Raw genomic sequence first — 10,698 nt, forward strand, 5'->3', positions numbered from 1 at the left:
TCTCGTCGCATTTGTACATTTTCTGTGTGTACATGAGTGTGTACACACACACATGTGGGGGTCATGCATACCACTGTCAAAGGCAATTTGCACGAGGGGATTCTCTTTCCACTATTAGAGTCCTGGGACTGAACTCAGGTTGTCAGGCTTGGCATCATGCATCTTTTCCTGCTGAGCTAGCTGGCCAACTCTGTGTAATTTCCTTGTTGCAAAACACATCAGTTCTATAGAGCTACAAATGGGTTTATGGGCTTTGAGAAGTAATGGTCTCCATTACAATTTATAATGCATTCTGGGAAGTATTATAATTTTATTCTTCTGATGATCACCTTCCATGAGTAATAAATCACTTGCATGTATTGATAGAAGATGTTCCACAGGGCATGTTAAGATTCATCTTCTCATAACTTCAAAATGTTTTCAGATATGATGATTTTTATATTCATGCCAAACTTGAGATGCCACATACAAAGTGCCTCTGCATTGAAAGATGCTATGTGTGCCGAAAAAAGTGTCTATCAGTGTTCATGAGACTTCTGACTGCCAACTTAATGCAAAGTCATCTCATGGAGGTCTCTAAATTCATCTCTGCAAACACAGCAACCATCTGGGCTTCTCACTCATTCTTTGTGCTTATATAATGGGTGTTAACTGCTTACGTTGTTCTTCACTTATTTTTGCTATAATAATGGAAGACAAAGACATATATAACAATGTTGATAATGAATTAATGAAAATATTATTTTCCCTTAAGTAGCATTTTAGTTATCTATGAGGATTAAGGAACTACTTACATGGCATGGAATAAACTTTTAACTCATATACTAGAATGTAATGATTACTATTGCCATTTTTACTGATCCAGCCATAATTCCCATTCATTTGTGGAAATACCAGGCAGTGAATGAAAATACAAAGTTCCTGTAGCTGCCTGTGGGTATTCAAGCCTACTCAACGAAAATACCACCAAGGTACACCTTCTTAAAGGATTCTGACATTAAAAGCTATCAATATAAGTCTGTGGTTTAAGAACGATCAGGTTTAGGATTTTCAGACATCATATCGCACTGGTTTCACTCTACACGTGTAGAAGGCTATACTCACGATATAAAACATCGAATGCAGGGAAAAAATTATGTATTGTAAATGAGTCCACACCGTAGGAGGGGGTTTGTGCAGACAGGGCCTCACCTGTCCCTCTCCACTGAGCAACAGTGACCCTCACAAAGCAAATTTTGACAAATTTTAAAAATCAAGGATTCAACCAGCACTTTGTCATCAATTTCTATTACTTAAATGTCAACTACATAATAACATCTTTTGTAAAATTATTTTACTTTTTTTTGGACAAATCCATAAGATGCCACAGAAAAGAATGCATTGATAAATAATTTGTGTTAATTATCATCTCCTAATGATATTCTAATACCTCATTTAGTTTTATTCTCATTTGGATAACAGATTGAAAGTTTTATTCTGAAAAGGCAGAACTGCCGGGCGTGGTGGTGCACGCCTTTAATCCCAGCCCTTGGGATGCAGAGGCAGGTGGATTTCTGAGTTCGAGGCCAGCCTGGTCTACAGAGTGAGTTCCAGGACATCCAGGGCTATACAGAAAAACCCTGTCTCAGAAAACCAAAAACCATAAAAAAAAATAAAAGTCAGAACCATATAATGTAAACCTTAAAAGGAAAAAGGAAAAAGGAAAATGGTTTAAGTATTTACCTTGAGAACACAGTTAATTGAGCTCAAGCAATTGGAGGTAATTTTGTTTCTAGCATTCACTACTTAAACTTGACCAAGTACTTTTTCTTGGATTTGCCCCCACTGGATTGAGTGAGAATCTATTCTGAGGTTCCTACTCACCATGTTAAGTCAGCATTGAACATCTGGACAAATCCAGAGCTATCAGAAAGTTCCATACTTGCGCCTGCGCGCATACACACACACACATACACAGGCCTGTTTCAAACAAAACTTGTTTAATTAAAAAAATACATGTATGGGTATTTTGCCTGCTTATAGGTGCTGGCATTTTGTCTAGGCTCCACCCCACAGTTTCCTGGCAACAGCCAGCTGTGCCTGGCTCACTATAAGAGGGGCTACTCACCCCCTCCTCTCTCTCTTGCCTCCTTGCTCTGGCTCTGTTCCCTTACTCCTGCTCCCACTCTCTCCCCATTGACCTCTCCCCTCTCTTTCCCATGCTCATGGCCAGCCACTAGCTACTCCTCTGCCTTTCTCTGTCCCCCTCATCTGCCCTTCCCATGCCCTGAATGAACTCTATTCTATACTATACCATCCCTGAGACTGGTCCTTCAGGGGGAGTGGATGCCTCAGCGTGGGCCCCCTTCCCTCACACCTGACTATACATCCACCAAACATTGTCTCTCTCCCCTTATCTTTTTACATAACACAACAAAAGGACTATGTACCAACTGCCCCAGTGGGTGCCAGTAAAGGCATCAAGTCTCCTGAAATTGTAGCTACAGAGGGTTGTGAGCCACCATGTGGGTGTTGCTCCTGGAAGAGCAGCCTGTGCTCTTAACTGCTGAGTCATCTCTCTGGTCTATGGAATTTGTTTTTATAGATTACCCTTCCATTGCTCAACTCCTTTCCACATCCTACACGCTCTTTTCTGCTTTCATCTCCCCTGAATCTTATTCTTTCTCTTCTCCTCAGTACCTCTCTCTCCACTTCATGGTCTCCTGTCTAAAGAAATAGCCACTTCCTTGAGAATCTACTGTTTTATTTTATTTTCAGATATAAGATTAGAGATAAGATTAGAGTTCTGAAGAGATAAACTGATACTATTCAGGTTCCTTGTAGGAAAATGATTTACAGCAGATTCAGATAAATGCTTTAAAAACCATAGTGTTAAGGCTTGACAAAGCTGTGAATGAGCAGAAAGCCACCCTATGCATTAATAACTAGTGAAGAATTCAGGAGATTCTCAATAAAGACAGAAATGGCCAGGAGTACAAAAAACCTGCCTTTAATGTGATCCTGGAGAAAGGCTGGGTTTGCTGGGGACATGCTGAAATCACATACATCTCCATTTAAAAACTGCGGCTTTTGCTTTAGATGTGATTATTTCCCACTGTGGCCATAAATTAGGGGCAGTGACTATTAGATTTAATTACTTTCTATGGCTGCATGCAGCTGGGGAAATGGCAGCTCTCAGAAAAGGTGATTACAAAGGACCCCTCCACACAAAGATCATCCCCAGTGCATACCCTTCACAAGACGCAAGCATGGAGCCACAGAAGATACACAAGCTTTTTGGCTGAAAGTGACATGGACCGAATGCACAGAGCACAGAGACATGGCTGCTGGTTAGGAATTCTGTGCTTTCTTTGTGGAAATACACTTTGTGCTCCACTCCACAGCGACTGTCATTTGATATCTAATGAGCTAGAAAACAAACGGCCGGATTTCTCCCAGTTATACCACCACATAACAAATGTCCTTGACTCAGAACACACTGTTCTCTCAGCTCTTAGGTTGCTAGAGCCTTGTAGGGATTCATAAAAATGACCATAGACAATATTAATAATATGCTTGGAGCAATGAGGCTCTCTTTGCACATATATTATGCAAATGGGAGAAAACTCCACAGGGAAGCGTTGAAATGCTTGGCCTGCAAAGATGCAGTTAAATTAAGATAAAGGCGAATTAAGGACGGAATTGTGAACACTGCAAGCATTGTGGATGATCCTGCTTGTAAAATCACATTAGATGGACTTGGACTGGGGGAGGTTTGCTGACAGGTAAGTGCCTTCGTATCAGCTTCTCAAAATCACCCAGGTTGTCTGAACCTCAGTCCCAACCAACAAAACAAGTATGGCTCATATAACGTTAAATAAGCAGCCCTTGGTTTCAATGATGTATGGAAAGGCAAGAACCAAATTTATACTTACAAAATATACATTCAAATACTTACATCGAGTAAATGTATTTAATTGCCTTGTATGTATAAATGTGAATCCTTGGAGGCTTTGTCCTATGCGTTTAATAGCAAAAGCGAGATCCATCCACTCATGGGCCTTTCCCTGGCTGAGAGAGTGGGAAGGCAGGAACACAGCAGTCAATGGATGAGGCCCACACAGAAACCAAAGCATAAAGAAGAGACACGCAGGACCAGTAGGTTTGCCTCTTTCTTCTTGGATGGTGCTGGGTGCTCCTGTGTGAATCAGTTCCCCACCTGACCCAAAAGAGTTCTCAAGTGAGTGAACAGAGGTGAAGAGTGTCAGTAGAAGAAAGCTGGGGGAGGGGCCTAATCAACTCGTAGTACAGCCATACAGAAAAATACCACTGGGAACAACATTAATTTGCATATTTTTTACATGCGAAAATGATACAAGTTTTAATTACATTTACTTTCTGCTTTCAAGACAGTGGTTTTGGAATATTCACAAAAATCCAATTCGTCAAGGCACGGCAGGTTGCAACTACATAGTAATGTTTAGTGAATTAATTTTTCTGGCATAAAGTATTTTGTATGCCCATACCACATAGCAAAGAGTCTCTTACAGAACAACAGAATTCCCTTTTCTCCTTTGTAACTGTGAAGATGAATTCCCTATACCAATATAGATATTTGAGTATCAGGTTTAACAGAAAAAGTTAATGCCGCTATACTTTATGTCAAATTAAATGTTTCAAGAGGCTATAGAGATTGTTCAGTGGTTAGAAGCACATGCTGTTCTTGCAAAGAACCCAGGTGCCGTCCATTCCCCCAAATACACATAATTAAAATAAAAATAAATCTTTTAAAACTAGATATTTCAATGATTGCTGATATTGTATAGAAGATGCTAAATTAATTGTGTGGTACATCAAAGAAATACAAAGAAAATATCCCAAAATTCTACCCAAATTGTGCAAGAAACACAAATTGCATGAGCATAATACTATTGAAGTTAAATACTAGAAAATAAAAACACTCTGTTCACTTTAAGGTATGAGTTTGGAACATTCTAATATTCCCTAAAATTCCCTGCCTATAGACATTAATAAATTTACATTGGCCATCATTGCTCAGATATGTCAACTCCGTTTTAATGAATACATTGTCATTTAAAATCTGTTGATAATAGTTGAAAGACCCATGACAACACCTGTAATTAAAGTTAAAAGAATTGAAAATCTCCAAGATACTTAAATCTTATTTTTATTGATTGACTTATTAATTAATACATTTACTTGTTTATTTTAGTGTTCTTGTGAGTTCGTGAGTTTGTCTGGAGGAGAGATGGAATCTGTGCGTGTGTAAAGAGGCCAGTGGAGTCAGGATTGGGTGCCATCCTCAGGAACTGTTTACCTCATTCTTTCAAGACCAGTGTCTCTCACTGCCCAAGGGTTCCCAGTGCAGGGTAAGCCACAAAAGAACCCCAGAGACTGGCATCTCTTCACCTCCCATGGTGGGCTTCCCAACACTGGCCGCCATGATGACTAGAGTTTTTGTTTTTGTTTTGTTTTGTTTTAATATGGATTCTAGGGGCTTCAGGTTCATATGTTTACTAAGGCAAGCATTTACTGCGTGAGCAACCTCCTCAGGCACTGCTTAGTTAGGCTTTTATTTCTGTGAAGAGCCACCAGGACCACGGGCAACTCTTGTAAAGGAAAACATTTAATTAGAGCTGGCTTACAGGGACAGAGGCTTAGTCCATTATCATCATGGTGAGAAACATGGCCGTATTCAGGCAGGCATGATGCTGGAGAAGGATCTGAGAGCTCTACATCTTGATCCACAGGCAGTAGAAGGGGAATGTGTACCACACTAGGCAGAGCTTGAACATAGAAGAGACCTCAAAGCCCACCCCCACAGTGACACACTTCCTCCAGTAGGCCACACCCACTCCAATAAGACCACACTTCTTAGCAGTGCCACTCCCTAGGGGCCAATCATTCAAAGACAAGAGTCTATGGGAACCATTCCTATTCAAACCACCACAGGCCCCACACTCTAATTTCTATTATATTAATATCAATGTTATGAACTAATTTAGAACAACCACTACAGTTAAAACAGCTTTGGTAGTTGTGAGAATGACTCTGGCCTTGTCTCCAGGCCAACCATTCACATTTTCCTATATAAATGCATCATATTTAATATTTGTATTAATATCTAGTTCTCCAGAATTTCCCCAGGTTGGTAACAAATATTTTCACACAGCAGCAGGAAAGTTACTAATACATTTACCTTTCCTAGCTTATCCTGAAGTCTAAATTTCCTGCTACTCCTTCAAAGAAAATGCTCTAGGTTGGCTCCCCATTGATTATTACACAATATCTACAAACCTATGAATAAGCTGAGTTTGGACAATTAAAGAATGGTTTACTCTTACAAATTTGAAATAGACTCAGTTCATTGTATTAACAGATTTATAAAATTGCATTCAGAACTATCTCTAAGAAAGGGTTGCTAGACTTTCTTTAGCATGAAAAGTTTTTGTGAGCATGAAGAGGTAGCTACTTCTTGTTTGCAGAACACAAGTGCACACACTGACTACGATGAAGGCATCCTAATGGGCCGTCATACACAGAACCTTTTCTCTGGTGTTTTCTTACGTCATGTTGTATCTGACATGTGGTGTGAGAAAATCACTGAATTAGCCAATCAGTAGTAACAATGACTGGCAGGAAGCTGTAAGTCACATGACCCCACATGTGTAAGTTCATAAGGAAAGCTGTCATTTAATATATTGCATATCTAGCTTTTTCTAAAAATGGCTTGACACACTGCTAGACTAGACATAGGAATGCTTCAATCTGTTCCAGACTTTGGACTGTTAGCATACCCTGACTCTCGGGCAATATTGCATTTAATTATTGGTTTACATCATGGGATGATAAATCTTGTCCATGGTCAGATGGTAACTCCAGGCTTTCAGCCATACCACATGATCTCAGTCAGCAGCAACAGGTGTCGCTCACCTTCTGGTTGTTAAGGAGCTGAAGAGAAAAGGACAGTGGAGCAGAGAGTGGCTGCAGCCTGGTCTTGGTCCTTTCTCTCCTGTCCCGTGAAATGTAGAAAGTTGTGTATCAGAGTAGCTTCTGTTTAGTAGTTATGAGGTTTTTAAGGATAGAGATAAGTATGTAAATGTACTTATTCGTCCATTTATCAGATACTGGGTTTATTGAAATGAGCAGTGCACACGTCTTTGCATCTCATACGTCCACATGTTGCTGTACTCTGTCACATTTAGGAGGAAAACAAGACAACCAATAAAAGCCTATGTGAGTATGCAGTTAACTGTCACAAAATATCGACTTGAGCTTGAGTCTGGTGTTGGAGGACAGAGAGGAGGTCCTCAACAAACTGAAGAACTTTGCTTAGAAGAGCTTTGAATCGTTGCTCCTTGAAGTTCAGTGCACTAGTCTCCCACAGACAGAGTAGTCTTGACCAGAACTGTGTGTGATGGTTTGAATGTTTGAGCAGTGAGGAGAGAGGATGCAAGGTCTACCAGGCAAGGGGCCCCACCACGAACAGAATGTAATAATCAAAATCGATTATAGATTCTCCAAACCCAAACTGTACTTGTGTAAAGATACTACTTCTAACTGGTATCCGGCTATCAACTGAGCAAGTGGGACAGTGGGACACTGTCTATCTCCAGGTCTGAGATAGATTGATAGATGATTAATAGAGATGTTAGACATGGATGGCAGAGGTTTGACTTAGCTCTATAAAAGATAGATAACTGTAGATAATAGATTCACATATACAATAGAGAAAAGGGATGGTTGATGTGCAATAGACACACACACAATAAGTATATAGATAAGTAGGTATCTACTTATAGACATTTATGATATCTATAGATATTAGATAATATATAAACATCAGATAGCTGACAGGATACGGATTAATAGATGATTGATGAATGATAGATAACCATTGGATAAATACATAGATAGATGAAATAGAGATATGATTGTGGATTGGAAAGGGGATAGAGAATTTAATGCCAGATCAATTTCATTTTGAGAAAGGGGTATTTTAATATTATCTGGAAAATAGCTTCTCAAGGAGAAAATACCCCCCAAAGCAAAAATAAGAACAACAACGCTAAACAAACAAACCAGTTGCCCTTTAAGCGAGCCTTTAATTAACTACTGGAAAAATAAAATCAACAACCAGAAATCTACTAGAGAGGAAAGGAAGAAGCTGGTTTTAAGACTATACACCAGCTGTATAATCTTAAAACTAGAAAAAACATTTTCATCAGTTAGTAAAGCTGGAATTATCCAAAAACAGTTGTGTAGCTTGGCTTTCAGGAGTTAATGTAAATTACATTGTCGATGTTGACAATGATCAATCAATGTATTATTTTTATTCTGTCAACACTTGAGAAAAGCCCAAAACTAACTTACCCTTTGCAGGCAGTTGCTTCTTTTTTCCTTTTAAGGAGTTGAATTTGAAGAAAGTTGCTCTAATGTTAAATGCATGGGTCCCAAAGCAATGCATTCTTGCATAAAAATAAAAGAACCACTTGTTAGAATACTAATTCTATAAAAGCACTGACTCTTCAAACAAAGATGTGTTCCAGATGAGAATGGGAAGCACACACAGACAAGAGATTTATAAGAGAGAAATTGGGTTATAGCATCTTTATAGGCACAAACTCTAAAAACTTGGTATTTCTCTGTGATTTCTTTGAAGGGCAGAGGCAAAACTCAGTCTTTACTATTGCTATCTGTTTCAACATTGTTTCTTCAATTTTGGCTATTTTCAGTGGGACATAGAGAACCATTCACTCAGATGAAGAAGGGTCTTTTAGCTGTCTTGAAGCTCAATGGACATGGCCATTGAATCCCCAAGAAACACTAGTTCCATGTTCCAAGTCTTTTGTGTCCAGAATCGCAGTATATCATTCTTTCCAATGAGTGACTTGGCTTCATAAATATAAAATTTTATCCAACATATCACCCAGAAAAATACAACTGTATCATACAGGTTTGCACTCTTTTCTCTTCATGTTTACTGTTACTCCACTCCTTTACAATTTATTCAGGTCTCATCTCTATTAATCCAGCAAGCCCTACATAAAAGAAAGTCTCATTATTTCCATATAGAGAGGAAGAGGATAGGGGGAAGGAGAGGGAGAGGGGAAGGGGGAAGGGAGGGGGAGGGGGAGAGGGAGAGGGAAGGGGAAGGGGTGGGGAGAAGGAAGGGAAAGGGAGAGGGAAGGGGAAGGGGAGGGTGAGAGTGAGGAAGAGGAGATCTTGTTGTTATGGTGTCTGTTCCATGAAAGGCCAGCAAGGACTTACAGATTGCCTGTTGTGTCTTGTTTATTTGGGACAGGATCTGTATGCACGTTAGACATAGCCATCTTCATCATTTCACTTTGGAGAAGTTGCCTCTCTGTTGGGGGTGACAGAGTGAAAACAGGCAATGTCTGTGTCTGTGCTATGGATATCTAGAACACTAAGCCAGAAAAGGTCAAAATAGTTATCTTCACAATCTAAGAGAGAATGGCTAAGATATAGAACAATGGTAGACAGGCTTAGACCCCTCTTTCCTGCCCCCCCCCACCCCCGCCTTGTCCTTGGGGAAGATGGGCCTGTGAGATTTTTGTGCCATCATTCCAGATAAGTACATGTAAAATAAAGAAAGGGGATGCTCCTTTCTCATGGCAAATTTGGCCTTGTCCATTCTTCTGGCATAGTTGAAAGCATACATGTAATTCAACACTGAAGCAGGAACATTGCTCAGTAGCATGGCACAAGAGGTTCATGGCCATTTACATAGTTCTACCTTCCCAACTTTTAAGTATTATATTGGGCTGAATATTCATCTGCTTAATCTCCTTACCACATTCTCTTTATCTGTCTTTAAAAAACATTAAAATATAAAGGCTATACCAGTTTTATCTAGTGCCTATCAAATACCACAAAATTGAAAAATAATGAAACAAGACAAATGGCCACTGTGGATTATTCTATTATTTGTATTTATGATTAATATAATGTGTACCCCTGTGTATGCCTATGCATATATATTCATACATGCATGCATACTTATGAATTGCTGTGAATATGTTCTTAGAAGTGCATGCTTAAGTACTCTCTTACATGCATGAGCATCACAGGCCTAATGGCAGAGCTTAAAACACACCTAGGCTGTAGGTCAGGCCTGCTGCTCCTAGGTATCTGTCCATTATTGCAAACTTATAACTATGGCACCTTCAAGCTACTAAATTGACTTTATTACCCATTTTTAAATTTTGTAGATGTTTAAACTTGTAATATCAGTTCTTAAAACACAGTCTATGTAGCTATGTAAACAATTCTGTCTTTTATGTCTTTATTTTATAAACATTTTTATGTTTACAAAATTTTCAATATATCTGTATATTTAAATCCACATTTACCTCAGTGAACACACGGTGGAAATTGTCAGCACACTGTCTTCATCTTCTACACAATAAGAATGGACTGTAGTATCTTCAAGGGTGACTGCACAAAGATATGTGCTGGCAGAAGGACATTTCAAATGCTGTTTAACAGATTTTTGTTGTTGTTTGTTTTTTGTTTGTTTGTTTGTTTGTTTGTTTGCTGTGCAGGTGTTTTTCCAAGGACTATTAAATATTCTTGGTAGTTACATATTTGTCTCTTAAATTGATTTGAAGCTTATTTTGTATAAGAAATGATCAGATTATAGCTTCTCATGGTGAAAAGAATTCCAGTGGATGCAAT

General features: G+C 39.1%; 1 long non-coding RNA gene across 1 annotated transcript; it reads right to left on the reverse strand.

Moving 5' to 3' along the window:
• Positions 1-8,977: 8,977 nt before the first annotated feature.
• Positions 8,978-10,444, reverse strand: Gm29959. The gene is made up of 3 exons (XR_389707.2): positions 10,374-10,444; positions 9,271-9,364; positions 8,978-9,041 (listed from the first exon to the last, which is right to left on the reverse strand). It is a non-coding gene; the product is annotated as a predicted gene, 29959 (long non-coding RNA).
• Positions 10,445-10,698: the final 254 nt, after the last annotated feature.

The sequence above is a fragment of the Mus musculus genome, chromosome 3, assembly GCF_000001635.26.
Source record: "Mus musculus strain C57BL/6J chromosome 3, GRCm38.p6 C57BL/6J".
Lineage (NCBI taxonomy): Eukaryota > Metazoa > Chordata > Mammalia > Rodentia > Muridae > Mus > Mus musculus.